This window comes from Centruroides vittatus, unplaced genomic scaffold (genome assembly GCF_030686945.1).
Source record: "Centruroides vittatus isolate TY-2023 unplaced genomic scaffold, ASM3068694v2 contig_439, whole genome shotgun sequence".
In the NCBI taxonomy this organism is placed as follows: Eukaryota; Metazoa; Arthropoda; class Arachnida; order Scorpiones; family Buthidae; genus Centruroides; species Centruroides vittatus.
The window spans coordinates 1,904,650-1,926,216 of record NW_027122239.1 but is presented as its reverse complement, the minus strand read 5'-3'; the positions used below and the strand labels follow the sequence as shown (position 1 = coordinate 1,926,216).

The window sequence follows — 21,567 nt, the reverse complement described above, 5'->3', positions numbered from 1 at the left end:
TTAGAAATTTATTAAAAATTAAATAATAAAACAGTAATTTATAGATTATATACATTGTTTAAACAATATTTAAATTATTAATTTTATATATGTTTGTATTCATTCTAGGAAAATGAAATAGTCCTTATCGGCATCATTTCTTCAATGCTAACTATATTTATCTTTTTATTTTATCTACGAATATTAAAAATTTAATAATTTATTAAATTACAGGTTATATATTGCTTAAAAATATTTAAATTATTAATTCTATATGGGCTTTCGTTCTAGGAAAATAGGATCGGATCCTCCTTTATCCTTTCTTCAGTTCTAACTCAATTTATTCTTTAATTTATCTAAGAATATTAAAAATTTAATAATAATTTGTTAATTTATATATTTATTTATTGGTTATATTGTTAAAAAATCACTCAAAATATCAATTTTATACAGGAACTTTATTCGTTTAAAATAATGGAATCACCTTCATCTGTAATAACCTTTCTTGTAAGAAACTGAATTAATCCTTTAAAGTTGTTTAATATACCGAAAATTTATTTAAAATTAAACAATAAATTAATAATTTATACGTTATAGTCCTTATATCTCGTTTAAAAACATTTAAATTCTTATTTATTTTAAGAATATGATCCTGTAAATTAATAAAAATATTTATGAATTTTATTACATTCTGTGACATTAAAAATTTCTTTATCAAATCGAATTTAATTAAGTTAAAAGAGAATTTATCTATCATACAAAACATAATTAAAATCATCTTATGATATAAACATTTTCTTGTACTTTGATAAAAGATAAAAAAATAATCAATAAGTACAGTACTGTACTGTACATCTTAATTATTTATCCAATGCAGTATTTTTAGCTTAATTAAAAGATAAATAAGCTGTAGCATAAAGGTAAGCTGTAGTTTATACAAGCTACAAGCGTGTATAAAGATGTATAAACTAAACTAAGCTTTAGCTTAGTTATAAGCTAAACAAGCAATTAATTTTTTGATGATAGAGGCTCTCGTGTATCACCGTTTGAAGCTTCAATCCTTTAGTGAAAGGGAAAAAGACTTGCTTGGGCCTAATTAGAACTCAAGTTATAACATACAAACAGCCTCTTACCTCTATCAAATTATTTATTTAAATATTTAAAATTAAGAAGTTTTAAGCTAAAATGAAATCGAAATATTATAAATTTTAATTTTATTGTTTGTTTGGCAATGTGACACTTTGCGATTTCTCTCGGAAAGACTTTCTATGGAAATTAGCTCCTATTTAGGTGTTATAACCTTAAGAAAACCCTTATTATCCCAAGGGAAACCGGCTACTATTTAGGTTTATAACTATTAGAAAACCCGGAAAACTCCACGTGGCCAGCCTATTGGTGAAACACGAACCCACTACCAACTTCCAGTGTTTTGTGGTTCTATCCACTCGGGCACTGTAGACCCCCTTTTTAGGTTAATATTTATTAACGTTTGATTTATTAAAACAATTACAACAATGGAACTATTGTTGATTACAACAATAGAATTAGAACAAACAATAAAACAATTACAAGAATTATTGGAAACAATATCTAACAATACAAAAGAAATAAAGAGAATTTAAATTTGAAATAAATTATAAAAAATTAATTATAAAAATGTATTCATTATGCAACGATAAAATATTTTATTCTAATTAAAAATTTCAAAACTTTTATAAGATAAACAATTTCTTACAATTGGAATTGTTTTTATAATAATGTTAACGAAATTGTCTTCGAATTCATTTTAATTATTAATTAAATTTCAATTATAATTTTTAAATAAAATTTTAAAATAAATAAATATAAGAATATTTAAGGTAAAAAAATGTAAATAAAAAATTAAATAATTTTTTTTTGTTTTAGAGTTAATAAGACTTTAAAACAAAATTTTAATAAATTTATTAAATAAAATTTCAATCAGTCAATTAATTATTATAAATTATTGATTATAAAAATTGTAATTAACTTTAAATTAATTATGATTTTTATAATCAATAATTCATTAAAAATAATATAAAACTTTAATCGAAATTAAAATAAATTAACGAAAAATAATCATAAAAATTCCAACTTAATTATATTATTAATTACAATTGATAAAATAATAATTAATTTTTCATTTTCTTTAACAATTTATTAATATTTATTATAAATTTGAATATGATTTTAAACTTAATTATGTTCTTCAATGCTCTTGTTTCAAGATCCAGAAGAAAATTTTAAAATGATTAATAAAAAAAGAAAATAAAAATTAACTATTTTATAAACGATAATAATATATTATATAATAATGAATTATTACATTTAAAAATTCTTTTAAACAATTTATTTAAAAATCTGTTAATATTAATTTTTTATTTTAATTATATTGTTAAACTTAATTTGTATTAATAATTTTAAGAATATTTGAATAAATAATTAAGTAAATTATTAAAAAATAAAATTTAATTATTAAATTTATAAATAATTAATTATTTATTTTTATTATTTATAAAATAATTATTTTATTTTGCTTAATTATAATAATTATTTTGCTTAGATCTGTGTTCAAGTTAACGTTATTTTAAACGTAATTATATTAATTAAACTTAAATAATTAAAGAAATTAAAGCATATAAAAATTAATTAATTGATAATATAATTAGGCTTATTTATAATTGTTTTTTTTAATTTTTATTTATATAGAAATGAATGAAGGGTTAATTATTCGAAATCAATAAAAGTCGAAATAAATTTCCGAGTGGTTATTTAGATCTTAACGACTGTCACGAAAAGACTAAATCTTATATTAAGAACAATTTTATGATAACAATTAAGCAAAGGATAGACAATTTGATTAAATCTCATCAGAGGAAAGTCTTTTGTCCAATGTAGAAGACGAGTCCATCGTCCATTTGCAGTTGATAGCATCTCTTGCATCTTCCTTAGCTTAAATCTGGACACTTATATCTCCCATGTTGGCACTCGGACGACGAAAGACGAGTGTCGAAGACTTTGTAGAAAGAGTAACGATCGTAACATCGCATGGGTAAAGTTGCTATCAATTACTAAAGTAACCCGCGGGAGATATAATAACGTGAGAAAATTAACCGAATGACATACGATAGAGTAATTCAATTTTAAACTTAAGTCTAAACCTTTGATGGATAATTTGATATAAATGGACAATACAATTTTAATAATTATTCCGTTTATTGATAAAATTTCATTCATAAATTCAAATACTTAAAACGTACAGTACAGTACGTATATATACAAATACCATTTAAATTTTGTTAGATTTTTCCTCTGTTGTGGCGCATTATATATTCGATTTTTGGAATAAATTCTCGTTTTATTTTATAAGTAAGGCGTTAATTAATGTTATTACTTTATACTCGAGTGTTTTTCTTAAAAATTACTCATGATTTTCATAATTTTATAGGTTACGTTATAATTCCGGGTCATTAAAGTTTTCTAAGCGGGTGTGTTTTATGTAATCAAAAGATTTTAATTAATTACTTTATTAGCTTATTTCTTAAATTTTAAAACTGAATTTTAACTAATTAATCTTTATATAACTTTAATTTATTTATCTCTATTAACATTTAACTTATTATTATTATTTTTTTTCATTTATATGTCAACAAGCTCACGTAGATGGGGGAAGAAAGCTACACCCCAAACACCGAACGGTCCCGAAATTTATATGTTTACATTAAAATCTCTTTTAATAAATGTTTAAAAAAAACATTTCTATTTGTTTTATTAAATTATTTCGTGAGATTATCTTATAAGTTTAATGTATGAAATGATGAAATGTACCCGAAACACACTAAAACAGAAGACTGATTAACTAACTTTGGCCCACCCGACATTAACAAACATTAAATAATTGGTAATTGGTTATATTATATAGTTTCTAGTGTAAACTGTATGTAATTTTATAATTATATTTATATTAAATGATGACTAATTAGAAGATCAGTGAGTAATTTTATGTAAATTGTTTAGTCTGTTATGATTTAAAGTAAATAAACATTGTCTAATATTGCGAATATATTGAATATTTTAAAGTACAGTACGTAAATGTAAATAATATTAAGAAAAACATTTTTTTTAATGTACAAAAAAAGAATTTTTTAATTATTAAACGTTTTACCAATTAAAAACAATTTTTTATTAATTTAAACGTAAATAAATTATATATATATATAATAGAATTATAATATTAATGTTTATCATTGAATTTATTCCTAAGTATCAAAATAAATTCCTTTAATTTTCAATTAAAGGAATTCATTTTGTATAAATGATAGCCTAAAGGTTATTGCAAATATCTTCTTCTTCTTCTTTAATTTTAAAGTTTCCTTTGAAATTATTTTAAGATTATTTTAACTAAATAAAAGAGAAGAGGTTTGTAACTTAAGGCCAAAGATTTAGTTAATCATTAAAACGATTTCTAAACATTCAAAAACTTAAGAAACAAATCGAGTAAACCGATAATTAAAAGCTTATTTGATTTATTTTAAGTTTAATGTTAGTTAAAATAAGAAAGAAAGACCAAGAAAAATAATTAAAAAAAAGGTAAAGAAAACAAATTAAGAGCATTTTCCCGCCGGAAATAAAAGGAAGTTGCTTAATGACTTTACTGTTTCAGAAAGTATAATGACTTTGTTTTATGAAAACTCATCTTACGTATAAAGATAATTCTATACATGATACGAATTTTATTTTAAAAATTATAGTAATTATCGATTTAAAACAATTTCATTTTCTAAGCTCCAGTTTCTAAGCTTCAAATCTAATTTTATAAGATCTAATTTCTAAATTTCTACACGTATTTTCTAAGCTCCAACACCAATTTTCGATTTCCAAATTTCTTAAATGTTCTAAGTTTCAATATTAATTTCTAAGGTCCAATTTCCAAGCTTTTAAGCAAATTTTTTAAACTTTTAAATTGATTTTTTAAAGCTTAAATTAAAATATATATATATATATATAATATATTATATATATGTATATATATATATATATAATATATTACATTTTATTTTAAGTAAAGACATACACCAAATATATTTAAAGTGATTTAATCCATTTAATGACATAATAGACGAATTTTTTAAAATAATTATTTCAAATGCTAATCACGTTTAATTAAGAGTTTCGTCCGAAACTATAAGGATTAATGTTAATTAAATGATGATTTAAAATTCTAGAATGGTTTTAATTGTACTTTTAAAAAATATATATTAATGACTATAATTGTTATAAATTATATTAGATTTAATTGAATCGAATTAATTAGCGATTAGTTGGAGTTAACTCGTTTTGAATTAGTTTAAATTGATTATTGATTTATTTTTACCTTTATCGTTATCGAAAATAAATTTAAATTAACTTTAATGATTCTTGTTACTCGTTTGTATAACGTTTACTAAACGAAGATTAGTAGATTTAGTCGTGCGATTTAAAACGTTGAATGAATTTTAAATAATTTTAAATTGAATCGACAGATCAAGAATTTTCATTATCAAGGCTTTCAAGCTCAAAATTTCTCGCAAATTATAAATTAGAGAGTAAGTGAATTAAGATATAAGATCGGGATCAGTTATACGTGAAGGGCCCTATACCCTTCCCAAAGTTAGGGATGGATTAAACTTGTTGTTGCCCTAAAATATGAGGCTCTTCATTCTCCATCAAATAGTAACAAATTTAACATTTCTAAACTCTAAATTAAGGAATTAGAGATATGAGATAAGGCCTAGGAGAGGAGTAAATAAAAGGTCCCATCCCTCTTGAAAGTTAGGGCTAGATTTCGATTTATTGTGGTTTTAAGTCAGTGGCGGATTGAGACCTTACGGAGTTCCTAGGCACAGAAGATTGAGGCCCTATACATAATTATAAATTATGATATAAGCAATGTAAACAGTAATATTGCTGTATTATTTTTTTTCTAATTTCGAGGCCATTAAACATTTTTGGGCTGCAATTTTCAAAAATTGCCGATCTATAAATTCCCACTGGCTTCTGCCTGTCTATCTGTCTGTCCTCTCTTAATCTCTAGAATGGAGTTAGATCGATGAAAGTCGTGACGAGATATGGAAAGCTTAGGGGCAACAGGCCCCGATTAACTATATAAAAACTTCTAGTCTAGACCGAAAGTTACGTTATTTTAATTGAAAAATCTTATAACTCTGTTGTTAACAGGGGAAGTGTGATGCACAGGGGCAGGGGAAAGACTACTAAAATTGATGATGTCACAGTAAATAATTGCTCGTTAATATCTAATTACTGTTTTTATCAGTCTTTTTTAATTTAATCAATGCCGACAAAACAATTTAGATCAAAGCCTCGAACACGGAGGGTCCCAAATATAGTACTTTATATTTAAAAAAAAAACAATGCTAAAGTGATATAAATTAAAGTTTGTTTCAATGAAAAGTTTTAAAAAAATTTGTCTTAATGACTTTATTTATATATATTTTTGAACTTTGGAGGCAGAAGAGGGCCCACATTTGTCTCTAGAAGGGGCCTCAATTACATCTCTCAAGTTATTTCTATTTTAAAATAATTTTTATGTCAATTTATCATAAAATTAGTAATTTTTAATGAAATTCTTAGGGCCTCACTCTACAAGAATATAGCTTATTAGATCTTCACGTTTTTAACTTTATTATTTAGTGAAGTGTGAAGGGCCTTATATGTTACAGTTTAAGGCCTCAGAAGTCGAAATCTGATTATATTTTACAGATATTTAGAACGAAAATCTTTCTCTATAAATTAATAAAAATAAAATAAAATATTTTAATCGATAATAATTAACTTTACATAATAATAAAGACAAATAAAATAATCTGCTTATTAATAAAATTATTTAAAAATTTTAAAAATTATCTTTCACTTAAAATAAAATTTAATAAAAATAATTTTATTATTTAACAAATTTAATCATTAAATTAATAAAAACAAATAATTTAATTTGGTTAAGAAATAAATTAAAAAAATTTTATATAAATATATAAATAAGTTCAATAACTGAATAAAAAAATCAGATTTAATTAATTAAAACCACTGAAAATTTAATAAAAAAATAATAATTTGTTAGCCAATAACTTTAAAAATTTATTTATAATAATAATAATTATAAAAAAAGCAATCTTGCAACTAAGAAAAATATAAAAAATATAATCTTCTAGCCAATAAAATGAGTTAAAAAAATAGAAAAAAAAGGGAAGAAAAATTGATCTGGCAACAGAAAAAAAGCTGAAAAATTAATAAAATGTAATCTTAGAGCAAAGAAATTAAGCTGAAAAGAAATAAATGACGTCGATGGTAACAAAAGAAAGTCACTTAAATTGACACCAAATTGATGATTCATGATAAGTTTTGTATGAGAATTAAGTGATAAACAGATAGATTCACGAGGAAACGATCAGTGATTGATGAAATAAACGGCAGCCAATCAAATAAAAACAAAGCAACGAATCAGAAGTAACCAAGCTGCAATTTATGTGGTAAACAAGTGCCGAACCAAGTGATAACCAGATAACAAATCAACTAGCAATCAAGCAGAGAATCAAAATAGCTTCGACCAAAATGGCGGATAAATCGATAAAGAATCAAATTGTTACATATAAAAATTTTTTCTTGTTTTTTTTTTCTTTTCTCCTTTTAAATAAAAAGTAAATTAAAATTTAATTTTTTATTTTTTAAATTCGATTCTTTCATTTTCGAACAATAACAGGCTAAGAAATCAACTTAAAAATCGAAATAGCTGTTGTCAAAATGGCGAATAAATCGATAAAGAATCAAATTGTAATTTTTTTTTTTCTTTAAAAGAAGTAAAATTTATTTTCTTAATCATTAATAAATCAATTTTTTTTTAAATTTCATTTTTACACTTTAAATTTAATTTCTCTAATTTTAAACAAGAGCAGAGCTATATATAACTAGCTAACAAATCAATCAAGTAGAAATCAAGCAGAGAATTAAAATAGCTTTATAAAATAGCAAATAAATCAATAAAGAATTTAAAAAAAAAAATGTAAAATTTTATTTTCTAAATCACTAATGAATCAATTTTCCCCCCTCTAAATTCAATTGCCCGATTTTCAAACGACTATAATCGATATATTCATCCATAAATAACGGATTTTTTCTCTTATATCTATAAAAAAAAAGGGTAACGGAATTGTTGATTTACCTCAATTTTTCTTAATTTTTATGCCTCATTTACTTTTACGAGTTTTTCCGCCCATAAAACGATGTTGCATTTCCAAAGCATTTTACTAAATTATTATTTGAAAGTAAGTTGATTCGTAAAGGGAAACGACTTTAGAATGTTTTTACTTATTATATATAATTTTATATTTTATATATATATTTATTTTTAAAGCTAGAAACATTCAGCTACCGACCAACCATCTTAATAACATTTTAGTAGGGACCCTTAAGGGGAGGAGGAGGAGGAGGAGGAGAAGGAAGAAGAGGAGGAGGAGGAGAAAGAAGAAGAAGATGCAAACTACTTTTTAAAATTAGATATAAACAATTGTGAGTCTGTTTTCCTGCTTATCTTTTGTGATTTTCATTTTGAATGCAATGATTTTATTTATTTTAACTACATACGAAATAATTTTCTTTTATGTTCCTTTCCTTATCTGTATTTTTTGGTAATAAAGACAAATACTTTTCCCCGTTACTTTCTAGTAAATACAATTTTAGAAATTTCTGTAATTGTCTGTCTATCTATTCTGAATCTAAATAACAATAAAAAGCATTACATTGAATATTAAAGATTATATATTTTTTTCTCTTTCTCCGTTGGAAAATGGAGGGAAAAAGAAAAAAACTAATTTGATAATATCTAATTATCTACAATACCGTACTTTCATTTATTGTAGATAATGAAGTGTGTCCTTCAAAACTTGCACAAGAGCGTGTTTAAAGGATGAAAATGTATTATTTTTGATCGTGAGAAATTATATTAAGCTTATAATATCATTTTTTAGTATTCTCAAATAAAAGAAAAGCGTGTTTAAGTGATGGATATACGTTATACTTCCTTGAAAGAAGTCGTGTTACGCTTACAAGAAGAGAAATTTTCAGTATTATTCTGTAAATTAAGCTAAATTAATAGAAAAAATATTAAAGGAGAGCACTGAAACTGTGTTAGAATTATTTATTAGATACATCGTTAAGGTTATAAAATGAGAAAAACTAAAATAGTAGAGAAAGAAAAGAGTGTTTAATGAGTGAAAATGTGTTGCAGTTGCTAATTTGAAACGTTTTAAGCTTGTAAAATGAGAATTTTTATAAATGTTAATGAGTAAAATAAGCTTAAATACTTAAAAAACTGTAAAAGAAAAGCATGTTTATAAAATAAGAATTAATTTTTTTCCAATAATTTTTATTAATATTATGCAGTAAAATGAACTAAAACAACTGAAATTTTGTTATAATTATTTATTAGAAGACGTAATAATTAAGCTTATAAAAATGATAATTTATCGTATGAAATACTATATAACAGCATAAAACGTTAAAGATAAATATTTTTAAGGAGTAACAATGCGATATTTTTCGTAAGAAGCCATATTCAACTTAAGATAGAAGATCTTTAATATACTAGAACGTTTGTAACCGGGTTAAAGGTTACATTCGAGTTTCATATATAACTTAATATAGGCCTATAAATACACAAAAAATATACAGAATTTTTTATCCTGTGATCCATTTATCATTGCCCTAATTTAAGACAAGACACGCCATCTATTACCCAATTTCCGCAACTGGGAAAGGAGACAGAAACCATGGTTACAGCATCCATTTTCTTAAAGACAAATCATTTATAAGTACATTTAATAATTCGAAACTTAAACATTACATGTATATACATCAATATAAGAGAACAAAACGGAATAAATTCGATGTTCCGTCCTTTTGTAATAGTCAAATCAAAATGGTATATTTGCATTTTACCGTTTCCTTCCTGACATAGAAGGATGGATCTTTGTGAGGAGCTGACTCTGCAAATGTCCTGCAAACTGTCCTCTATATCCATCTATGTCAGAATGTTGGAACGTCTGTGTAACTTTCATCTATTGTCTGTTTGTCACCGGGACAATTACTTTCATCTAAGAAACTAGATCCCCAGAGAGAATCAGTTATTTTTCATTTGTGACCTAAATACCGTTTACTGGTTGGAAATAAGGAAAGGAAATACCACTTTAGAAGTAAAATAGTTTCTTATCACGTCCTTCAAGGTAATATTGTTTACTACTAATATCACATACCAATACTTTGAATGGAAGAGAATGTTTACTTCTCACTTTTCTTCTAATAACTTCTTTTCTTATCGATATTTTCTCATTCTGATGAGAAATTAACAAGATAGATTCATGTAAATATTCCGTATACACAACAAAATATATAAAATAATATCTAAAGTATCAATTATAGTGCATAAACCACGATTCAGTTAATGAAACAAATTAAATCTAGTAAAAAAAAAAAAAACAAAAAATAGGTATTTTGAACTTCGAATGGGGTCCGAACCTACTCCTTACACATTCTACATCAACAATTTTAGTAATTTCATCCAATTTCAAGAGATTCTAATGAGAATTACAAGATATACGTATGGAATATGAAAGGAGTGGGTTCGGACCCACAACTTTTATATTTTTTACCAATAATTTCAATCGATATCATGCTTCATCTATAGATCCGGATATAAAAAATATATTTTGAGCTTCGAATAGGGTCCGAACCCACGTCTTATATAATCTACATTAACAATTTCAGGTACTTAATATACAAAGTTATAATTAATTTATATCCAATTTACTAACTAAAATATGAAAGGAGTGGGTTCGGACCGCATTCGAATACGAACCCACGACTTTTTTCAGTAATTCCAGCTACTTAAATAATATATAAACATAATTATAATTAATTTATATGTAATTCTAAGGATAGATTCTAACATAAATTAAAAGTAAGCACACTTCTTATAGTAATTTTACACTTAAATCTCGAATAATTCTATAAAAATGGGGTAAAATCTATAATAAATATTTTCATTAATTACTATAAATTAGAATTAAATTTTAATTATAAAAAAACCGCATCATTCTCTTACAATAATCAGAAATGATAAGAAAGATAAGAGGATTTAATTTGATTGTTAGAAAATAAAATATTTTTAAAATAATTTCCTTACAAATAAATCGATTTAAGTATACTAATTTTAGTAAAATTTATAATTAATTAAATTTTTATTTTATTTTTTAAAAAATATTTACAACTAAATTAGATAAGAAAATTCCTTAATTTTTCTTACTGTTAAGTAGGAAGTGAAGCTTAAAATTCAATTACAGAAAACATTGATTAATGCTGTTTTTAATTTTATAAATAATAATAAAATTAAATGAACACAATTAAAATTTGATTAAAAACAATTTTATTTTTTCATTTTTATTGTGTTCATTTTTAAACTTAATTGTAATTAAATTATTAGCTGTGTTAATTTTTAACGATTTCTTAAGGCATATAAATCGAATTTTTCTTAATAATTTTTTTGATTTTATGATAATTAAGACAATAAAATCAATTAATTTTAACATCTTTTTACCATAAAAATAATTACTTTTTCCATATAACTCAATTAAATTTGTAAACTTAAAAATTATTATTATTATTATTATTATTATTTTGTTTTTTGTTTTAATTTTTTGAGATTCTTCATAAGAAAATAGGAAATTAAAATAATTCAAATCGATTCCTTAAAGTAATTTAATTCCTTTATTTAATTGAATTATTCGAAATAACTGTTTATCTTTCATCAATAAAATGAAAATTGAGTACAACTTAATTTTATTTTTAATTATTAATTAATCGTATATAGTTTTTTTATTACTTAAATAAATTTACTTAAAATGAAATTAAATAATAAAGAAAAATTAACTAATTTTAATGATAATATAAAGGAATTTTTAGAAGAATTTTCCAGACATTCTTTGGAATTTAATTGATTTTTCTGTTATGAAGTTACATCATACAATAAATGCTGAAAGTGCAGTAATTCAGTTTATTCAATTTTCTATAAATTCAGTTTTTGAATGGGGAGAAAAAGTCAATAATTTCATTCTATAGATGACATTTAAACGGATTTAAATAAAATAATAAAGATAAATTAATTATAATTAAGAAATTAAAGAGAATAAAAATTGTTTAAAGTTCAATAATCATATCATAAAATAAAAGCTTAATATACAATAATTCAGTTCATTTAATTGATAATAAATTCGGTTTATTGGACAGAAAAGAGGTCACTTTTTCATTTTACAGATAAAATATAAACATATTTAAGCAAAATAATATTAATCTTATTATAATTAAGCAGCGTAAAAGCTCGCTTATAGAACAACATTGTCCAATACAATGCTGAAAATACAATAATTCAGTCAATTTAATTTTAATTTGGTTAAAATTAAGTTGTAGACATGAAATATATATATATCATTAATTTATTCTGTAAATTAAATATAATCAGATTTTTATTACTTAATTATAATTAGAAAAATAGCACGAGGAATTAAAGAGCATAAAAATTGTTTTATTGAAATAGCTATAAACTTAGGTTTTTGGTAAAGAAAAAATTAAATATTTTATTCTACAAACAGAATATAAAAATTATTTTTAAAGATAATTATAATAATTATCATTAAATATCTTAAGGGTTTATTTACAATTTAAAATCAGAGAAAGAGAAAGGGAGGGAGAGAGAGAGAGAGAGGAGAGGAGAAGAGAATTACCTTGACTAGTAGCAAAAATTCTCCAAATAAAATTTCATAAAAGATCATCTAAAAGTTCATGAAACCTTAAAAAGGTATTAGATAGGTTAAGGTACTTTAAACTTTGTCATTCGGTTCTTTTCTACTTTCATAAATTCTTTTAAAAAACGATATGGCAATTAGTATTTGAATAATGGATGATATTGCCTCCAAGTTAAAGGGGAAGAGAGAGAGAGAAGAAAATAAAAAATAAAAAATAAAATAATAAGAAAAATAAGAGGAGACTCAAAGAAATAAAATTCACTTGGTTCTCTTAATCATATTCATTTTTTGTTCTCGGGATTTCGTATGTATTTATCTTTAAAAACTGGCTTATAAATTTGCATAATTTTTATTTCCATTCCATTCATTGCTATTCAAACACGGTACGGTATGGAACATTGAAACTAAACTGAATAAATACAGTGTTTATATGAAGATGAGATTACTCCTATTTTAACTTTCATTTTCCAAAAAGGAAGAAGAAGATTGCTAAAAAAAATTATGAATAAAAGAAAGAAATGGATAATGTATATGATTAAAATTCCAATGATTCTCTCTCTCTCTCTCTCTTTCAATAATACATGAGATAAAATTCAATTAAATAACTCACTAATTCTATTTAAAAAAGAGTATATTAATTAATAAGTTTAATCATTTTTAAAAAAAAATATAACGTAAATTAATAAAATTAACGAAAAAAATATCAGTGAGGATGGAGAGAATCGTAAAGTGATAACGTGGAGTCGTAGGGATGCTGCAATGGTAAACTACGTCTTTTGTGAATATAAGAAGTAGAGTTTATCTTTAAAAAATCCTTCTAAAATAGGAGGAAAAAAGAAGAGAATAATCAGAAAAGTAAAGCTGAAGAAGAGTTTTAAATATAAGTTGAAAATCTGTGGGCGATATCGTTGATGGTGTCAGATGAAGGGACTTCAAACTGATCGATGATAATGGATACTGATGCTAGGTCTGTCTAGCAGAGGTTGTAACTGAGTTACGGTTGTCAGCACTTTAACTAAGTGGGGGAAATAGTGTCAAACTAGTCTCATGTCACATCCTCGCTCTTTTCCATTAAGTGAAGTGGAATGACGTCATAGCGTGTCCGGAGAAATTACGAACCGAATGGAATTCGGGAAATCTTTTTTTAATGCCTTAAAAAGACAGATTCGATGACATTTAAAGGTTATTTCTTTTACTGTCCATTGAATGTAACATAGAATGATTGACATAGATTACTGTTACTCGTTTAGTTTATTTATTTTTCTTTCAAATTTCCTTCTAAATCAATTGTGTATATATAAGAATTAGTGATGTTTTCGCTTGAGAGAATTTCATTCTTTTCTACAATATAAGGTATATTTTTGTAAAAAAATCAATCTAATTAATAAATTAAACAATTTAAACTCATCTTACGGCGGTTTTTTACATAAATATGGGGCTAATTTAGTAGGGTAATTTATATATCTTATGTAAATTTTCGCATTTTTTAGTAGATTTTCAGTGATATTTTTATATTTTTTCTTAAATATTCAGCCACGTAACACGTAAATTTTAAGAATTTACGCATTAAAAACGAATAAATTAAGCATAGAAAAGCGTAAAAGAACCACAAATTTAAAGTTTAGAGATGCCATAAAATCGCGATAAATATTAATAAAATTTTAATTTATACATTAAATTTCCTATTTAAAAAAACCATTTAAATTATTACAAATTAGGTTATTTTTATTGTTTAACAATTAAATTTAGCCGAAGCGAGTCCGTACCGTATAATTACTAAAGAGCAAATTGCCGTTATGTAAATGAAATTAAATATGATATAATTTTATCACTGTGTTGTACAGTACGAAAATTAATTCTTAAATATTTTACAAAGATAATTAAAATAAAGATAGGAAAGACATCATTAAGAGTGCCCTATTGTACGAACCTATTGTAAGTATCACGTTTTACTCATAAAGAATCTCCCTTATCAACTATTCATTAATAACAAGTTGGGATAACTTCCATCCTAATGTTATTTAACCTTACTTGCTGGTAAACATCAAACTACACACCACATAAAATGAATTAAAAGGCGCAATAAACTGAATTAAATTGAACAAATAACCGATTTAATTTTCCAGCTTATTTAACATAAAATCGAATTAAGGTTAAATACATATATAAAATTTTGAATTAGTTCCTACCTGTTTACAAAATGGCGACATATTTGATTATGTTTAATGAAGTTGCACTTGAAAATGAAGATATTAAAGTGGTTCAAGTATGGCCTTCTTCTTCATCTTTTTTCTTAATTTTTCTTCTTCTTCTTCCTCTTATTACTTGTTCTTTCAGTACGTTAATTAGTATCTAACGTCTTGTAAAATGTTTTTATCTAAATTAGTCTTTTCATTAATCATTTCCATAACTAGTTCCCGTCGCATGAATGAAGTTGAAAATATTGTTTAATATCCTTACGCTTTATTTAATTATAGTTCGATGTAAAATTCAAAACCATGTAAAATATTTAATTTTAAATGCTTTATGTAATTAAAAATTATAATTTTATTTATTAAATACGCCAATTAAACTGCTAATTATGTTATTAAAATTAGGTTTTAAGCTTTTGTAAGTCGTCGACACGTTCGACTTTTACCTGGCTCCTTTATAAAGATTATTATAACTCGTATTTAATTATTTTTAGTTTATAAAAGGATTTTATAATATTTAAATTATTAAGCTTTTTAGAGGTAGCCATTTTTTTCTGAAAAGAAATGCATACAAAATACCCTAACCTTTATACAACGGCCATTTTTTTACGTTCCGTCAGTGGCCGTTGTTCACAAGTTTAACTTTACATATACTGTATTTATGAATTTTAAAAATATTTTTTAAGCTTCTTACATCTTTAAAATTAAATTTTAAAGTCATTTTTATACAATTTTAAAGCCTGTAATATTAATATATTTATGTAGTAACGTCTATACGAGCATTTCTGCCGACTTTTATGAAAACTTATATATGTATTAACCGCATAAAATCCTTTAAAAAAATGCTCTCAGAAGTCTGAAAATTAATTATATTCTTTATTTCAAGCATAAAATTTCGATAATTTTATTTAAAAGGAGGATAGATTCATAAATATTTACGCAGTTTATATAGAAACTTAGGAATTTATGTATATAAGCTTACGTATAAATTCCTGAAAAAATGTATGAACCTGAAAAAATTCTGAAACTTTATCTTTATAAAATTTGACATATTTTAAAAGTCAAGTTACAAAAAGTCAATTTCGAGCAACTATCAAGTCAATCATTCTTTATTCGCTCTATCTATTCTGCTATTGAACACAGAAGTTTGTAAATGTATCTATCACCCCTTGAGTTGTAAATTATAGTAATTTTATAATATAAAAATTTAAAAATAAGTTAGAATAAAGCATAATTAGTTTTTTAAAACTCTTATTTAAAATAATTAATTATTTTAATTATTAAAATAGTATAAACATGATGCATATTATACATTGTATGATTTTGTTTGCTGGTTGTATGTACTGTACACACAATGTAATGATTATTATGCTTAAATTATGATAAATTTTAAAATTGTTTTTTCGTGTAATATTAATTTATATCACGTTTTCGTACCTTATTTTTTTTTTTTTACATAAAAGATTAAATTTTGGGGGCCCTTTTGTATTGGCTCGCAGACCAAATGACCTTGATGAACCCTCTCTATCTAGTCATGTTTTTAAATAATACCATTTATAATTTTCAAATATTGACTTTCTTAAACATTTATCACTCAAAGAAATCACAATTTTACATTATTTTCTACATTAGAAAACTAGAAAATTACTCTAAAATTATAGAAATTATCTCAAGAATTTTATAAACTTTCATCTTTCCATTCTGAAAATTATATCATTATTTATCCATGTTCTTTGCATTATTTTATTATTTTAAAATTAATTTATATACACGAGTTATTAGTATAGGAATTGGTATAGTATTAGTATAGTGTTTAGGGGTAAAGTCATTTAAAGATTATTAGTATAGGAACCTGAGTTAGTAACTCAGGTTCCTATACTATTTTCCGCTGTTAAAATTAACACTAATCTAATTTTAACACCTAAAATATTAAGTTATTATTGTTAGAAAATACAAAAAATACCTAAAATCTAGGATTTAGGTTCCTACATCCTAAAATATCTTATTATTCGAGGTATTATCAAGTCCCGAATGATCAGATTAATTCGATCAATACAAGTTCTGTAATTGCACATATATTTTAATTTTATTTTTAAAAAACCTGTACGGAATTTTTAAAAAATTTATACGACTTTTATTTCTTTAAAGTAATTAATTTATAAAGTATATACTCTGTTGTTATTGATGTTAACAAAGTTTTCACGCTCTTAACTATAAAGTTCTCCAAGCGATAAAGGTTTTCTAAGTTCTTCTACTGCTCTTGCTGATATATTAAAAACCTTTTCTACAGCCAATGTACTGTTAGAAGCAAAGCTTTCATGCTCTTCTACTGTTTCTATTACTTTTTTGTTCCTGTTTACCAAAATCTTTCATTCTAGTCTATTTCGTTTTTGAGTGATAACTATCATCAATTCTTTTCTAGAGTTTGATTCCAGATAAGTAAAGCTTTTATTCTACTTCACTTTTTCCTTATCAGGAGCGATTAATTTTAAAAAATAAAAATGTTATTTTTTTTCTATAATATGTTGCTTTAAAGTTTATAAAAATCGAGACTTTAAACGACAAAGAAAGAGAAAGATATAGTGTCATTTATACTCTCTCTTTCTACCTTTAAGATTCGTGATATTTTAAGGTGTTTTAACCTCGTGAATTATTATTTATAAATATTTTAAGAATAATTTTAATATTTTACATTTAAATTTATAGATTTTAAGGCTTAAAACATAAAAAAAACCCGATATATTATAGTTTTAAAGCATCCGCTTTTTAACGGTTTGTAACCTTGTAAAAAGCCTTTTAATCTTTTAAACATAAATAAATTTATCGAAATTTTTATACTTTTAAGAATAATTAACAAATGAAAGAGTCACCTTTATAGAAAATTCTAATGAAAATTTTCAAACTCTGTTTATTTTCTTTAATCTTTTGCAAGTTAATACCACTCGAATCAAACATAAAGTTGAAGTGTACTTCATTCTATCGTCTTAACCATGTCGATAACTGAGACAACTCTCCAAAATCAGCACTCAACGTGTAAAAGACAGATTTGACTAATTAACTTATATATTAATTAACATCGACATCAAATTAATCAGAATTTTTCATTATACTTTAGCCAATTTCATTTTCTGTCTTACTTGACAGCTTAGATTGCTTTCTACTTTATCGAATTTTAAAATATACTACTCCAAACAAAAATTTTTGGCAGATATAGCAATTACTTATATAATTCTTTACGTGTTTATCTGTCTAAACATCATTTTATTCTAATAAAATTTAAGTTAAACCTTCCAAATTTTTAAAAAAAATCATAATTGTTAACGTTACTACTCACTCGTCCATGCGTAAAATTCGCTTTTCGATATAATAAAAATTAATCATTAAAATCATAAAATACTATAATTATCTGAAGATTTCGTTGTAGAAGAAGCAAGAGATCTTATATATATATATATATCCCAAAAAAATTTGCTAGAGTTAAGGCAATATCAGAAAAGTATATGTTCGTGTGAACTGGTGACACATTTCAAACCATGTAAAAGTTATCGACATGTTTCTCATTAATCATTCTCAATCTTGACTTTTCATCCTAGTAAAAGGTTAAGCCCTTTCTCAAACATATAAAAAAATAGAATAAAATAAAAGATGAATAGCAGCGAGTAACTCAAGACTCTTAAAAAGGATCTCACCAAACACCGACTCGAATTTTAGCCATTTGAAGCTGTCTTCTCTTCCATTCTCAGTTTCTTTTGTCTACAGTTGGATTCAATCGATGATTTTCGATTTATTTTTTTTTTATATTTTTTCTTTTTTTTTCACTGACTGACTCGTGCAACCCCTAATTCACCTTCTAGGGGCGTCAATCCATTGCACTCCAGACGTATAATTTTACTGCAAAATGACTGCATCTAAAGTTCAACTTCACGAAATGATATTGAGTTCAAGAACCTAAGAAAATGTATTATATATATATATATACTATTTTTTTAAAAAAAGGTCTCTTCTTGCTCTTTTTTTCTTTACTTTTAACAAAAGTTTGTGACTCTAACGCCAATGTCTCCAATCGTCTGCATTTTGTTTCCTTTTTTTTAGATGACAGGTGGTCCTGAACTGAATCGAGTTCTTAACGAATGATATTTTAGAAAATATATTTTATTATTATTATTATTTTTTTCTCTTAAAATAACTTAAAAATTCTTTTAAAATGGAGTAAAGTTAAATATTTGAAAGTTTTCATCTGTTTTGTTAAATCAGAAAGGCTGTAAATTAAGCTATAATTAACACCTCTCTTCTGTTACAAATATGTATATCTGGATGATATTTTGGATATTTTTAAAGGGTGAATTCTATAATGTGTGCTGCTACTGATAGTGAGGTGATGTATGATAAGTAAGAGCATTAAAGAAACGTTTATTTCAATGTTAGAGAAGTAAATTCTGATAAATTTTCTTCTACAAAAAGTCTCGGATTTATAACGCTTACTGCGTAGATTTGGCTGTATAGTACTAATAAAATACTAAGTTTTTTGGATTTAGAAGAGATTCCGAAACTGTATGCATCAGTAGTGATAGGTCCACTACTGTATATACAGTAGCTTGAATTTATAGACTATATAAACAGATTATAGAATGAGATCGCTTTTTCTGAATCTTTGATATAAAATGCGGATTTTAAAGTAATATTTGTATAGTTTAAACGTTAAATATATAAAAGATTTTAATAAAATTAATTAAAACTTTGCTATAAAGATGAATAAATATAAAATTCAAGCGAATTTATGAAGTGTGTGTATGTGTGTTACTCGATTAAGCGCATCTCTACGTTTTAAAAGAAGTTTTCAGGCGAAATGGATGATAATTAGAGGTAAATACAGTTTAAAATCATTTATTAAAGAGTTAAAACTTTAATAATATTTTTAAATAAGATGTAATTGATAAAAAGTTGAAAATAGTATAAAATTTTCCTTACTTTCATCACCGTAAACTTTCATTTAGGGTATTATTTAACACTCTTCAAGAGATATGATAAAATGTAAGAGTGAAAATATAGTGTATTAATCACAGAAAATGTATTAATTAATATAAATTTTCATATAAAATATCATTTATCACTCATCAAAAGTTTTCTGCAGAGTGAGAAAGAACTCCTTGATGCACTCTAAATTTAAGCTAAAAAAAATACACGAAAAAGATTCATCTAAATTTAAAATAATGCTGTTTTTTCAAGTTAATAATTTAATTTTTAAGATTCAATTAATATTTTTTAAGTTAATAAATAATTATATTTAATTGTCTTCAAAAATATATGTATATTATTTTCAATGACAGCATCACTACAATACTAAAACTGATTTAACAACCGAAATCTAAGTTTATTAAAGTAATAAAATGTTTAATTATAATAAAAAAAGAGAGCCTATTATCTCGAAACAGTTTGTTTTTACTCTAGTATCTGAAACAATAACAAGTTCTATGCCAGTTCTAGAATACAGTTGAAAACTTTTATAGAGTTATTAACTTCTAGAACTTATATTTTTTTTAAAAAAATAGTTACTTTTAATACTAAAAAATCCACTTTTTACAAAAAAAAATTGCTTAGCATCTAAAAAAATTCGATCAAACACTTAAATGAGGAATGGCTTTTAATAAAAACTTCATTTATTTTTCGAAGAGAAACTTGAAAAAAGTGAGGTAAGAATCACTTTAAAATTTAAATCCGACATAAAACTAAGTAATTAAACTTTAAAAAAATGAAATATTTTAATGTTATTTTCAAAATTTAATTTAAAAAAATATCTTATCTCCAACCTATTAACTATTTTCAGAGTCTATAAACCTATGGTCTATTATCATAATTATACATATAAAAAAAGGTTTTTTTTGATATTACCTTGAGTTTTTTTCGTAGAGAATCTTTTGTGACATCTTTTATTGCAGTTATATATCCATTTATTGAAGTTTATAGGTCTATTCAATGTCGTAATTTTCTTTCTATTCCATCCAACTTTCTTCTGTGTATCTCTAGCTTCATTAAAATTTATGGTTGGACGTATAAACCGTGTGTGCTCGTTGCTTCACTACTTAAGCAGAAAGTACTAAAAAAAAGAACTAAAATGAAAGTATTACTCATATTAATTATTTTCTTAATTATTTCTGAAAGCAAAACTTAAACAAATTATTCAATCTTTCAGTTATAATTCAACGTTTAACAGCCTTAGACATGGATCCTGAAAGAGAGAAGAGAAGAAGGATAAGAAGAAAAAATACCCTCCTCTTTTAGTTTTATTCTATTAAATTGTATTAGGTGTTCCTTATTTATCTTCTAGTAACTTTGTTAGTTCTCTTATTTATTTATTTCAGTATCCTCGAAGGCATATAAACAGTAGATAACAAACATTGTACAAACTGTCAAACAATAGCGAATAACAATAAAAATTATTTATAAAATCAAGAAAATTCCTTCTACTTTACAAGTATATGCTTCGAATTAATTATTTACCTATTATTCTATTGTTTTAATATATAAATTTCTCT

At 24.1% G+C, this 21,567-nt stretch overlaps 1 long non-coding RNA gene across 1 annotated transcript in view; it reads right to left on the bottom strand.

The window, feature by feature from the left end:
* LOC136977098 (uncharacterized) overlaps positions 1 to 21,192 on the bottom strand; it is a 41,123-nt gene extending 19,931 nt beyond the window's left edge. Inside the window, exon 1 of the long non-coding RNA XR_010881030.1 lies at positions 20,924 to 21,192. This is a non-coding gene — a long non-coding RNA (uncharacterized lncRNA). The remainder of the gene's footprint in view (positions 1 to 20,923) is intronic.
* Positions 21,193 to 21,567: the final 375 nt, after the last annotated feature.